The sequence below is a fragment of the Hypomesus transpacificus genome, chromosome 7 (assembly GCF_021917145.1).
Source record: "Hypomesus transpacificus isolate Combined female chromosome 7, fHypTra1, whole genome shotgun sequence".
In the NCBI taxonomy this organism is placed as follows: Eukaryota; Metazoa; Chordata; class Actinopteri; order Osmeriformes; family Osmeridae; genus Hypomesus; species Hypomesus transpacificus.
This window is the reverse complement of record NC_061066.1, coordinates 6,357,212-6,371,066: the sequence shown is the minus strand read 5'-3', so window position 1 is coordinate 6,371,066 and position 13,855 is coordinate 6,357,212. Positions and strand designations below refer to the sequence as shown.

The following is a 13,855-nucleotide window of genomic DNA, read 5'->3' as shown; positions in this document are numbered from 1 at the left end:
CAAAATGTTAGATAAATAAGGAATTAGAAAAAGGACACATTCAGTTTTGACTTATTCACATATCAAGCAATATAATTATATGTCATTTGACATACATTTTAGAAATATATATTTTTCCACTTTGGATTTGAGTTCACGTCAACCACCCCCTACTTTGGGTTTTGATTCGCCTCCAGGAGGCCACTCAACAACTTCCTTCTGCCACCCCATTGCCACCCCAAATGAAAATCTCCAGATCTGCCCCTGTAGTTAGGGACTTCCACGTTTAATGCTAGCGCGCATAGCGCGCAATTTTTTGGGGCTGATTTGAGCGATTTTTTTTGTTGTTGAGCTTTATGTAAAACAAACAAACATAGCCGTTTTTTCAATTGATAAAACATTGTCTAGTGAAGGTAATTACGTTTACGTTTCTTAGCCTGTATTTACATCTTTATATTGTCTTTACTAGCTAGCTTTCGATCTGTCAGTGTCACTGTTGTGTATAAGCGGCACTAAGGGCTGCATAGACGTTCATTTGGAATAGACCAACCGTTCTGGTGGAAAGGGGGGCCGGCCAACCGTGTTGCTGGCCAACCATGTCGCTCAATCTTCTGCCGAAATTGTTATTATTAGTAAAAAAAATTATGAGGCAAGCGGACCTCCAGCCCAGAAGTGCTTTGGCCCCTCGGGAATTCTCCCGGTGCTCCCGATGGCCAGTCTGCTAATGCATTCAAGTGTCAACAACCAACCCATCACAAGCCAGTTACCAAACCTAAACCAAAGGATACTGTCACTGAAGTCAAGAAGACAAACTGAAACCTGGTAAAGTCAAAAGATCTTTCTTAGTCTACAAGCAATTGAACAGCTAACATATTTGCTAGCTTTGACAGTTGGCTAACTAGAGAACCACAAAAAATACCTGATTACCATGACAACCAACAATGCAGGTAGCAGTACACAGCACAAGAATAAAGATAAAGTACCCTACAAACTGTAGTTTAAATGCTAGGGAAAAGCACAAAGAAAATACTTAACATGCCCATCTCCACACTCTCCTGGCCGACTACGTTGAGCAAAATAATCGAAGGACCAAAAACATTATTATATTTTACACTGGATGTTTTAAAGCCTGGAAGGTAATCTTATGTAAACACTATCAACATGTACTAAAAGAGGGCATTGAAAGAGGTGGCAGACTCACAATATGTGAAGATAGCGCCAGAGCCTGTTTAAGGAGAGCCTTGCCACTCCCTATTAAGCCCCGTTTAATTTTGAATTTTGTTGCAGTTCCGCCGGAGTTCCACTGGGAGTGATCACGGTCGAGTGCAAAATTAATGGGGGTCTATGGAGCTAAACGGCTAAATTTGTCTCTTTATCACATCTCAGATTTGATTGTAGTTTTTGCATGTTCAACATGGATTACAGGTCAAAAGTTGAATGAACGAGTACTTATGTCCTTTCGATTTCTTACAGGGTAAGTCGTTGTTGCCTTAACACGCTAGAATTCTGCTAACGAATGCCGATTGGTTTGTGAAGGCCTGACTACGACCAGGGATCCCGCTTGATGGCATCAGAAGAAGAACCAGAATGTCAGAGCATTAGCAACATTAGCAACAACATTAGCAAGCCAAAACTCTTTCTAGCATGTTCACTGACAGGGAGAGCCTAACCCACATGTCAAACTCAAGGCCCGCGGGCCTGATCCGGCCCAACAAGCCATTTAATCCGGCCCACCAGCTCCTCAGAATGTTGCAAAAAGTTCCATTGATTTGAATGAGCAACGGTGTAATTTTATGTTGCCCGCCTAATTTTCCCTCGGGATAAATAAAGTATCTATCTATTTATCTATCTGAGCTTGTCTGCCACACATATCTGCTATTATACTGTATTGTATTTTATTGTATCCAAATATACCGGCTGCTATGACAACTTAATTTCCCTTTGGGGATGAATAAAGTACTCTATCTATCTATCTATACCTGTCAACACTCCCGTTTTCCCCGGGAGTCTCCGGTATTTCACACCCATCTCCCGCCCCCCTCCCGTTTTGTAATTACTCCCGTGAAACTCCCGTAATTTGTATGGCCAAACCTCGTTATATAAATATTCACATCAATATATTATTTCAATGTTGTCCAGTTGCCAGATCTTGTATGAAACGCATCCTACTCACATAATACATAGACTATCACACATATTGAACCCATTTGTGACCGCAACCAGAGCCCGTCTATATTAAACATTCTCTGCCGCAACCTACAACCCAGTTGTGCTGTTGATATCTCCGCAGGTAGGCGGAAGAATTTGAATAATACACAGTCGAATTTTGATACAGAATCACTTGTAGAAAATGGCAAAAGTCTCAGGTGGTGCTACGGCAAAAAAAATAGAAATATAGCTGCAAATTAACAGTAGGCTACACAGTAGCTGACTGGCCATCGGGAGCACCGGGAGAATTCCCAATGGGCCGAAGTACTTCTGCTTGCCGCTTGCCTTATAATTTTTTTTACTGGGCTACTATTAAAAATCTTAGGCAGAAGATTGAGCGAGACGGTTGGCTGGCCCCCCTTTCCCCCAGGACGGTTGGTCTATTCCAAATTAACAGAACACTTAATGTATCCAAACTACAAACAATCACATTACACGTATCAAAACAGAATGAACACAACAACAATCCAAACAATGCTTACTTAACTAAGTTTAAACCTTTAACTCAGTAGCTTTTCATTTTGCCGCGGGGCATTCTGGGTAACAGGAGCGTTGCCACTACAAACTATCTAATCAACTTTCCTTCGTCCTACTCGGGCGTCTTTACATTTATTCATTTAGCAGACGCTTTTATCAAAAGCGATTTCCAAGAGAGAGCTTTACTATAAGTGCATTGGTCAATTATCATAAACATCGAGATAGCCCCAGAGAGAGCTTTACTATAAGTGCATTGGTCAATGATCATAAACAACGAGATAGCCCCAAAAAGGCTTTTGCAGGCTTTTGTAGTCTTTGATTGCATGACGTCAACTACCCGAGCTCAGTTCACAATTCAAGGTTCCTATGTCTAAACCAAAAATTATGTTATTAAGTTATTTGTCCATGGCATGAAAGTAAATATCTGCAAAATAACAGTTAAAATAGCTAGTTTTGATAAAGTGAAGTTATGTGTTTTAACAGAACATTTTCGTGAAAATGTTATTATTATTTGTAAAAAAAAAAAAGAAATCTTAGTGTATTTTTAGGTAACAACATTTGGCTGTAATTCTTATGAAAAATTATTAATTTACAGTTTGCCATTGTCTTTCTATCTGTATTTCCTGTCATTCAGAAATACAGAACAAAACACAAATAATTTACAGAAAAAGTGAGGTTTTTTTTACAGTGTGTCTATGCTCGCCATGGCTTTTGAGTTGACAGTTCCGGGAATTGTGTCGGACGTAGCAACAGTAACTAAGGGTCAGGGCCCTAGCAAATGGTCAATTTAAGCGGGCAAGCACAATCGGTTGCCCAACACTGTCTGCAGCCTCATCGCCTGAGATAAAGTTTAGCTTGCAACCTGTCCATCATTCAACAATGAAATGGCCAAACGAAAGGTGGACCAAGAAAACAGGGGTTTCCAAGAGAGGTAGGGGGCAGAATATATGTTTACGGAGGTAAAGGGGAAACCTGTGTCGCTTGTGTGCAGAGCCGAGGTGGCAGTCATGAAAGAGTACAATTCAAGGCGGCACTATGAGACGAAACACCAAGACAAATACAAACATCTGGACATGACACAGAAGCACCAGAAGGCAGAGGAGTTCAAAAGAAGTCTGGTGTCACAGCAGACTATGTTTGTAAATGCCAAATCCAAAAGTGAGGCTGCTGTGAAGTCAAGTTATATTGTGGCAGCGGAGATAGCTAAAGCAGCCCGACCCTTTAGCGAGGGAGAATTTGTCAAGGACTGTATGGTTTAAGTTTGCGACATCATGTGCCATGAAAAAAGGCAAGCATTTTTTAATGTGAGCCTTAGCAGGAACACCGTTGCTGATAGTGTTTGTGACCTTGCCACCGATCCGAAATGTGTAATCTAGCACCCCATTTATTTGTTTACGTCAAGAAGAGTTGCCTTCAAATGTGCTCGCAGATACGAACAGGGCATGAGCACTAAAGGGAACATTATTAGCCAATCGCTGATTTAACTGAGCTGAATGAGAACAAGGAGAAAGGGCTTGATAATCTACAGTTGCCTGTCTTTGCTGTAGCCAGTTGGTTACAGCCAGGAGCGGACTAGCCATCGGGGATACCGGGGAATCCCCGGTGGGCCGACGGGGTTGGGATGGTCCAAAATACTGGCCCACTGCTATCACCAACCAGCCCTCCCTCTGAAATTGCCGGCACTTCCAACAATCTTCCATTTTACACAGCTTGAACACAATTTGCTCTAAGCAATAAAAGGCTCAAGACACACTTGTTCCGGGAGTACAACGGCACTTAGGAATGCTTGGCTAGACCTGTTGCTAGTTTCCTCCAGGATCACAATGACTCTTATTGAGTGACTTGTTGCTCTTGTAGGTTAGTTATAACGAAGTTAAGTCTTGTACTCACTGTGAAATATTTTACTATTGATTGTTCCTCCACAGGTACAGTCCTGCACTTTTTGTGGTTCATGTTGTTTAATTTGTAAACTTGTATAACTGCATGCTCTTATGGGTCTTCCCTTTTGGCACTTGTTTAGTTTTCCACAATGTATGCTTCATGTTTTGGCTGCTTGCAATGTTTGGGACTACCTCGTTGTTATGATCAGTGACCTATGCTCTTTTGTAAAGCTCTCTCTTGGAAGTCGCTTTGGATAAAAGCGTCTGCTAAATGCATAAATGTAAATGTAAGCCCGTCTAACACACTGACTGAGTTTTATACTCGTCCTCGCAATCTGTATTCACACTCATGGTGCCTATTTTTCGAACATTTTCTGAAGTGTCTTCTGAAATGTGTTCTTACGGACTTCGGACGTTCAACGTAAGAAAAGATATACATGATGTAATCTCTTTGTAATCATCCAAAATAATGTTAAGTGTATTGGTCTTTTTTTGCGCTGTCAGTTTAACGCGTTATTAACAGCGTTAACCCAAACCCATTTTAACGGCGTACATTTTTTTATTGCGAGATTAACGTTCTTTTTGGCCTAGCAAACTTTGTAGTTTTTTCCACATGCTGTTGCAACGGTTCCAACAACTACTGACGTTTGAAAAACTACAACACCACACCGGATCTAGCTAGACCGGAAACAAAACAACAGGCACGCCGCACACAGTTGTTTGGGCTTGCGAGCTGCCTAAAGAGTAGTAGGCTAACGTTACGTTTTGAGTGGATGGCGAGCGCGAGACGCCGAAATGGATGCCAATACGATTCTGAATGGAAAGTTTACTTTAAAAAAGTTGGTAAATGGTTCCATTGACAAGACCAAAGAGATCTGTGTGTCTTGTCGTTGTGAACTGAGCTATCATCGCAGCACGTCCAGTCTGAAATACCACTTGATGGCCAAGCACACAGCTGATGCGAATTCTCCACCCCTCGTCAAAGCCAGGCGGTTGCAATGTTGTTTAAAAAAAACCCCACAAAAATCCACTTTTCCATGTTGATAAAAGCATTAAAATGAGAAAAAAATATGGGACAAAAATAAATCATGGGACATTTAGAATAGACAAAAATGTGCGATTAATCGCAAGTTAACGATTACATTAATGCAATTAATTGTGATTAAATATTTTAATCATTTATCAGCACTATAATATATATAATATATAAAAAATATATATTTTTCCAAGTAAGCCACTGATGGTCAATACATGCGATGCATTGAGTGGGCAACTCGCCGTGTACTGAATGGGCCGCGCGCCGTGTATTGAGTGGGCCGGTCTGACAGTAACTGCCGGGCCACTTTTTTCCCCCAGTCCGCCCCTGGTTACAGCGAATGGTTGCACAGATACATGACGGTTCTTTAGGGCTGTCCCCGACTAAGATTTTCTTAGTCGGCGACCAAGACTCGACTAAACACTTCTGAAAATCGACGAATCGAAATTTGAAACGTTTTTTTTCCCTATAAATGTCACAATGTTTTTCATCAAACCATTTTGTGTGATGTTTAACCTCACTGTTTTAGGTCATATTAAAGAAATACATACGTAAGAAGGGAGATTGACAACTAGACAAACATAAAGGTACAAACATTTTCCTGATCCGACTCAATGTAGTTGATGGACATTCCAGTTTCAGCCGCTATAAAATAAGCTATTACAGATTCAAGACCCTGGTACTGACCTTCCGAACAGTGAATGGGACTGCACCCGACTACATAAAGCCTCTCCTGCAGCCTTACACCCCCACCCGCCACCTACGGTCTTCTTCAGACAACCGCCTGGTGGTCCCAACGCTCAAGACCGCCCAGTCCCAAGCTCTTCTCCTGCCTGGCCCCCCAGTGGTGGAATCAACTCCCCACCTCCATCAGAGACACAGACTGTCTCTCCACCTTCAAGAGAAGGCTCAAGAGGCACTTGTTCCGGGAGTACAACGGTACTTAGGAATGGTTTGCTGAACCCAATGCTAGTTTCCTTAATGATCACATTGATTCTTGCTTAAGACTTGTTGCTCTTGTTGGTTAGTGGTAACTGATTTAAACTGTTGTATTCACTCCGAAATATTATATTTTAGTTCATCTTATTTATTTATTTTTTTACTGTTGCTTGCTTTTCTACAGGTGCACTTGCACATACCGATTAATGTTGTTTAATTGTAACTCGCTTAACTACATGCTCTTATGGTTCTTCCCTTTGGCACTTATTTTTTTGTCATTCACAATGTGTAATAAGCGCAGCTAGTTCAGGCAGGGCAATCGGCCAGCGCGTCTCATTCATTTATCGGGGACGTAAGGCGTCTTACTCCACCTTCCTTTACTCCGCCCACTACCACACCCATGTTAAGTGCATATCCATTGGGCCACGTCCGATAAGGCGTCTTTAAAAGACGCGCGGATAGGCACACACACGCACACACTCAGCCATTTGTATGATCAGTGCTGTTGCCACCCTCCACCATCCCCTTCTCCCCCATGCTGTCTGTATGTTCTGTCCGCCAGGAGGATTATATCTCTATTGCTCCCTGCCTCATATTTCATGTCATGTATGTGTTGCATCGAGGAGTGCTTCCCTTATCATCCACTCTGCCAAAGTAAATCTACATGTCCATGTCATGTAACAAACAAAAGCTCAAATCTAATACGTGATTGTCTTGACTGAACTTCATGTTTTGGCTACCCCTAATGCTTTGGGGCTATCGTGTTGTTATTATCAGTGACCTATGCACTTTGTAAAGCTCTCTCTTGGAAGTCGCTTTGGATAAAAGCGTCTGCTAAATGAATACATGTAAATGTACTAATAATAAGCCTCGTGTCACCAGTCCTGTTGTTACCGTTTGCCGATATAATACAAAATGCCTGATTGTAAGAGATAATAAATAATAACCAATGTTGTACACATTAAAAATATTGTTTGTTTAACATGCAACTCATCCGAGCACGCTGATCCCTGCCTGAAAAAGTGCAGAATGCGAACTTACGTAGAAGCAGAGTGGGGAACGGTGCAACAGAGATAGATTTTGTTGTCTTGGCCGGAGAAGATAATGTCATTCAATTTGGATCTGATTATTACAATAGGCATATTCATTTTTCAACCCAGCGCATTAGCAGCAGCGAAGTAGTCCAACTTAAATAAACCAGCGAAGTAGTCCAACTTAAATAAATAAACCGTTGTTGGCAGAGTTTTCATTCAACGTTTTTCGAGTCATCCGGAACTTTGTAAATGTACTTGAATGAAATGCTGCCATACCACAGATTTCTTTGCCATTTTGACTAATAACACCGACAAAGTAGGCTATGGCAGAGTTTGTAGTTCGTCAGCCAATTGTGCTCATGCTGTGTGCCAAATACCAAACCAAACTAAACCGCAGATTAACGAAAGGGAAAATAGCAACACCTTTTCTTTTAAATTATATATTTTTAGAGTTGCTTTATTTGTCTTAAATAATATATTCGACAATTTCTGTAGATGTAGAACATTTCGTTAATTCAGCAATTATGACACAAGCGGGAATCAGATCTCACCCTGCCATATGGCAGCTCGACTAAAAAAATATTAGTCGACCAAGAGCATATCGACCAGAAAATCGACTAGTCGACTGAGTGGGGACAGCCCTAATGGCTTCAATATGTACTAAACAGAAGGCTAACAGGTAACACTAGCATGCTAGTAGCATTGCTTCGAGTATTGTGCTTGCTGTGGGGACCGTCGGAAATATTTAGAACTCACGCATCTAAAGTTTCGGTTAACTCATGCTGCTGAAAAATGACATAGAATGTGCTGCGAAAAAATGTATGGATCGGCCTGTGGATCTCTAACATTTTCCGATCCCCGATCCAGGTATTTTGTCCATAGGTAAAAAATCAACAAACTGGAACTCTCTGACTCTGACAGTGACGAGAACCCAGTGACAGAGATCACCACTAACATGATCGACCCTGCTCAGCCCAGTGACACCAAAAAAATGATGGAAAGCTTAGCTCTAATCAATATGAACTTTTTTTGAATTCAAAGAGTTCACCCAGACCAGGCTCATTAAACCGTCAAGCAGCTCCATCCAGCAGCTCAAAGAAGAGATCCAGCAAATAAAGACAGAGAGCCGGACGACAATCTCAGACCTCAGAAGGACACTGAGAGAGCTGGAGGAAGAGAACAGAGTCCTCCGTGGGCATATTTCAAAACAGAAGGAAAATGCATACGAGAGGTCAAAATCATCAGTCATTTGCAGTTCCTTGAAGATCAACTCCATCAGATCCAAACCACCATCTCAGACACCACGGCCTGCTATCCTCATGCTTCCCCCCCCCTCCCTCCTGCCTACAAACAGGACCCAATGCGGTTATCTCCGAACGATCCCCTGACCCTAACCCTGATGAGAACCATGCACAAGAGGTCACACAACAGACCTTCAACCCTCCTGCCCGCCACTCCAGAGGAGCAAGGTCCAGAGGTGGTTCTCCTGATGGACTCCAACGGAAAATACATTGACACCAACAAACTCTTTCCTGGACAAAGTGTACTACACAAATGCTGTAAAAACACAGGCCAGGCCTTGCAGCTGCTTAACCATCCTTGGGAACCCACGACACATCCTGATCCATACTGGTACAAATTACCTGAACTCCCTTCGCCACGGCATGGCTACAGCAATAAGGAAAGTGTCAGAAAAGGCCTGCAGGGAATTTCCTGACTCATGGGTTGTCATATCAACACTGCTAGCCTGCACTGACACCCCCCCCATACGTGATCCACGACATCAACACAGAGATCAGCAGAGGATGTTCAGCACTGTGTACACCACAGATACATCCCCAGCCTCCGGGAGCATGCAATAGCAACGGGGCACCTATTAACCCACGCCCCACCACCTCCTCCTCAAGCCTGCACCCAGCTGCCATAAGGAGCGGCTAGAGAGCACCTCCCCCTACCAGAACCACCCAACAGCAAAGCCAGCGGAGCTTCCCTTCCATTTCTTTAATACATTTGAAACCCTTATACCATCATTAACCACACTATCCGATGATGAAAAGATGAAAATACTCTTAGCGGAGGGACAAACAGCCTTCCTATCTGGACGATTTCTTAAAGAATGCCATGACATGAAAGAAAACATGTGTACCATAACCAGCCTTAACATTTAGCCTCCTATTTATTGTCCATTTCATTGTGTACTATTGACTTAGTTATTTTTGTTTTGATTGAGTTTTGATTTTGTTGTCACTGTGTCTTACAAATTATTATTTGTTGATGCATAGTTATCTGTTATTTTGCCTCTAGCTTTGGAGGGAAAACGTAACTGAAAGCATAACTGGCGGTGTTGAGTTAATTTAATCGCAACCCTGCTAGTGTGTGTGTGTGTGTTCCTTCTTAGCGTATAAACTCCAGCCAGCACATCACTCTCAGGTAAAACCCCTTGATTTGGCATGCATGAAGCAAGAGAACCCTGTTCCAGACATGATGTTGGACATAACATTTATCTTTCTCTTTATGACTCCCCAGAAAACCCATATGAGCATCTCCAGTCCCTTTAGTCTACAATCTAAAGGCTGCCAAACATTCTAGATGTTACTTTAACATCCATAAGAATGAGTCGGACAACAGAAGAAGTCACAGAAAAAGAGTCAGAGCAGAGGGAGAGGCACAGCAGGGGCGGATCTACCGGGGTGGCATAGGATGGGAACTGACACCCTAAAAATAGCCTTGCCACCCCAGCTGCCACCCCAGTTGGCAGCTTTGAAAACAAAGAAAAGTTGTGGCTCAAGTGCAACTGCAAGTGAATGCAGCACTAGACGAAAGATGATCGTGATAAAGTTAGTTTAAAGTTCGATATTCAACAGATATTGGGATTCCCAGATTTGTGTTATTTTAACCGGTGTTCAGCACCGCTACGACCGGCCGCTTAGCCAATGCTTTTGGCTGCCTAAACAATGCGTTTGTTGAGGGACCGTCAACAAATTAAAAATGTCAAAAGTCAATAGCTTTTCACCAACATGAACTAGGAGCGTCAAAATAATGTTAAACTGTTGAAGGTGTATGCAATCATGCTGCACAGCCTCTATTTTGTTAATTTTCATCTCAGGTTATTAAAAAATATATTTTTATTCAAAATAAATCTTCAAACTTCAATAGATTTTTGAAGAAAATATTATTATACATTATTATTCTAGATCTGCCCCTGGAGGAGAAGTAGAGTCAGAGCAGAGGGAGAGTCAGACAGCAGAGGAAGAGTCATAGCAGAAAGGAAGCAGCAGAATAAAGGAAGAAGGGTCAGAGAAGAAGAGGAAGAGTCAGACAGTAGTCTAATATAGAAGAGGGCAGGGAAAGAGTGTACTCACCTCTAGGGAGCAGGAAGGAAGGAGAGCTAAGCTAAGAATGCAGCTCAGTCAACCTGAGACATCCTCTGTTCAAACATCCTACTTTCATACCTCTGACATCACTCTCTCTGTGTCTTTCTTTCTCTCTCTAGAACATGCATGGTATTGCATTGCAAACACTCACATACCATACAAAGTAGCTTGAAGCATTCCACAAACACACACACACATGCACACACACACACAAACACACGACATACACAGCAGTAGAGTTCCAGATATCTGGTAGCACTTCTTTAATTTTCTTTTGAAGCCTTCTGTTTTGTCAACTGAGTGACAAACTTGAAAGATTCACTCAAAACAGAGCCCCAGGACAGACGAACGAAAGAAAAAAAGATAAAGACAGAGCTAAATAGATAGCCTTAATTACCTGCTCAGTGATGTCCAACACTATTTTGATTTCAACGACGCCTGATACAACTCCATCTGATAATCTCACAAAATAAATCCAGCCATCATGTTTTCCATGTTGATTCAATGACTAAAGCTACTTCTTCTGCCAGGCACACACACACAACAAAATAATCAGCAATCCAGTTACTATTGGCTCCTTGATGCCTTTGGATGCCTCACAACCAATAGGCAAACTGGGCCGGTTCTCCGTGACCTGTCAATCATATTACCCAACATGTTGTTCTCCATGGAGGATGATGCAATCTAGCATCCTAGCTAAAAACAAAAACAGAGCATAAAAACAAGTGTGTGACTGAGAAGGTCAGGCCATCTGTGTGTGACACCAGAGACTCTTTCCAGAAACTTCTGGGTCTCCACTCACACTCCGGAACCAGGCCGATAGACAGGTTTAGGATTATGGTTATGGTAAGGCTCAGTTTAAAAAAACTGGGTCTAAGGTGGTAAACAATCAATCAGAAACTCCCATATGCGGTCATTCAAGACAGAAGCTCTTAGGTTGGCTAAGTAGTCACTGTGTAAGAGATGCGAAGGAGTGAGTGGGTGGGTGTCATTTGCCCTGCCATAACCTCTCATTACCGCTGAGAGGGGGTTGACTGCTACACCCCAGAAAACAATTGCACACACCCTTACAAAAAAGAAGTATATTAACGTATACTATAAGTATACTAAAATATGCATAGTACACTTTTAGTTAACTTTTGATATACTTTTAAGAAGTATGCTTTGAAAATAGTTCGCTTTTGATGTACTTTTAAGAAGTATGCTTAGAAAATAGTTCGCTTTTGATGTACTTTTAAGAAGTATGCTTAGAAACAGAAAATTGTATAAATTTATTCTGGAGTAGGATATACGTTTTCTTTTATTATACAGCAAAAACAGTCAAAATAGTTTTAAAGTACATTCTAAGTAAAAATTCTCCACCCTGTATTCTTTATCAATCTTGTATAGTCAAATTATTCATGTCTAGGAAAATCCATTATGCATTGCACATTGAATCTTTTTTGTTACTGAAGCTGTAACCTTAATTACTGCCAAAACATTTTGAAACCCTATACTCCCAGGTGAAAAAAAAGTATACTTAAGAGTATTTCAAGCATATTCACATTTTCAATAGTACATTTTTAATATACTAAGAAAAAGTGTACTATCTGTGAATATATAAAAAGTATACTACCATCATGCTTTTACCAATTTTAACGTTAATACGTTGAACACACTTTAAAAAAAATTGCACTACAGTACACTTTTAGTAAATATATTATAAAAAAATATACTTTAAGTAAAACGTATATGTAATTTCTAAAGTGTACACCTGGAACTTTGTGTTTAAACATATTGTAGCGACCCACGGATTGGTCGCGTGTTAACTCGCGCTGTTGGCGCAAAGGATTGTGGGTGGCGCAATTCACATACTTGTTTCATGTTTGGTTAATGTTGTATGCATGTTTGAGTTGAGTGTTGTTGTTCTGTCAATTAGGTTTGTCAGTGGATGATGTATGGACATTAGTAACTATAAGTTATCGTTGTTGCCATAACTGTGAATTGTATGTGAGTTAATGACTTGTTGTTGGCATTCACATGTGATTGGTGGTGTAGTAATAAAACCTGTAGTCGAGCGGTGTATGGGACACAGGATAAAAAGGTCTTCTTCTCTGCGTCCGATTATTACGCATCCACTCCAATATAGACCCCTAGCGCCATCGTTACATTGGTGTCAGAAGTGGGATGGCGCAACCACGCAGGATGGAGGAAGAAATCGCAGATCTTGAAGAGACCATTAAGAGGACTCAGCTACACCTGGAGAAACGTAGGCTGAAGATGGAGCGTTCCAGGGCAAGAACGTCGTCCCACGCTGATGGGTCCAGTGTGCCACGGCCTTGTCGCCCCCTAGAGGCCGGGAGTGGAACCACAGAACACACAGCCATAGCTGTGGACATCCAACCTGACCTACCTGGGGCGTCCCCACAGGTGGATGTTGGGGCCATCCTGCCACGTTCCACTGCCATGCCAAGAACACCAGCGAAGGTGCCCAAGTTCAATGGAGAGACGCTCCTGGAGCCATATCTTGCCCAGTTCCAGTTGGCAGTGTGGCATGGTGGTTGGAGCAGCGAGGAAGCCGCCACTCATCTTGCCCTGGCGCTGGAGGGAAATGCGCTGCAGGTGCTCCTGGATCTGACCCCGGGAGAACAGCGGAACCTGGAGACCTTGACCGGGGCCTTGGAGAGGCGGTTCGGGCAGCCACCATTCCCTGACAAGAGTAGGGACAGGCTAGCCAGCTGTCGCCGCCAGGAGGGAGGGAGTTTGGGCGCTTTCGCCGCAGATATCCAGCTCTACGCTCGCCATGGCTATCCAATGTTCGACGCCGCTGCAAGAGGGGAGCTGGCTCTCCATGCATTCCTCAAGGGGCTTATGCCAGAGCAGCTACGCCAGCATGTGCGTCTCACCATGCCCAGAACCCTGGAGGGGGCTCTTCAAGAAGCGGTACGG

The 13,855-nt window shown here is 42.4% G+C and overlaps 1 protein-coding gene across 1 annotated transcript in view; it reads right to left on the bottom strand.

The window, feature by feature from the left end:
• Positions 1-11,987, bottom strand: part of LOC124469328 — a 39,635-nt gene extending 27,648 nt beyond the window's left edge. Inside the window, exon 1 of the mRNA XM_047022542.1 lies at positions 11,325-11,987. The gene's annotated coding sequence lies outside the window, so the exon portion shown is untranslated. The remainder of the gene's footprint in view (positions 1-11,324) is intronic.
• Positions 11,988-13,855: the final 1,868 nt, after the last annotated feature.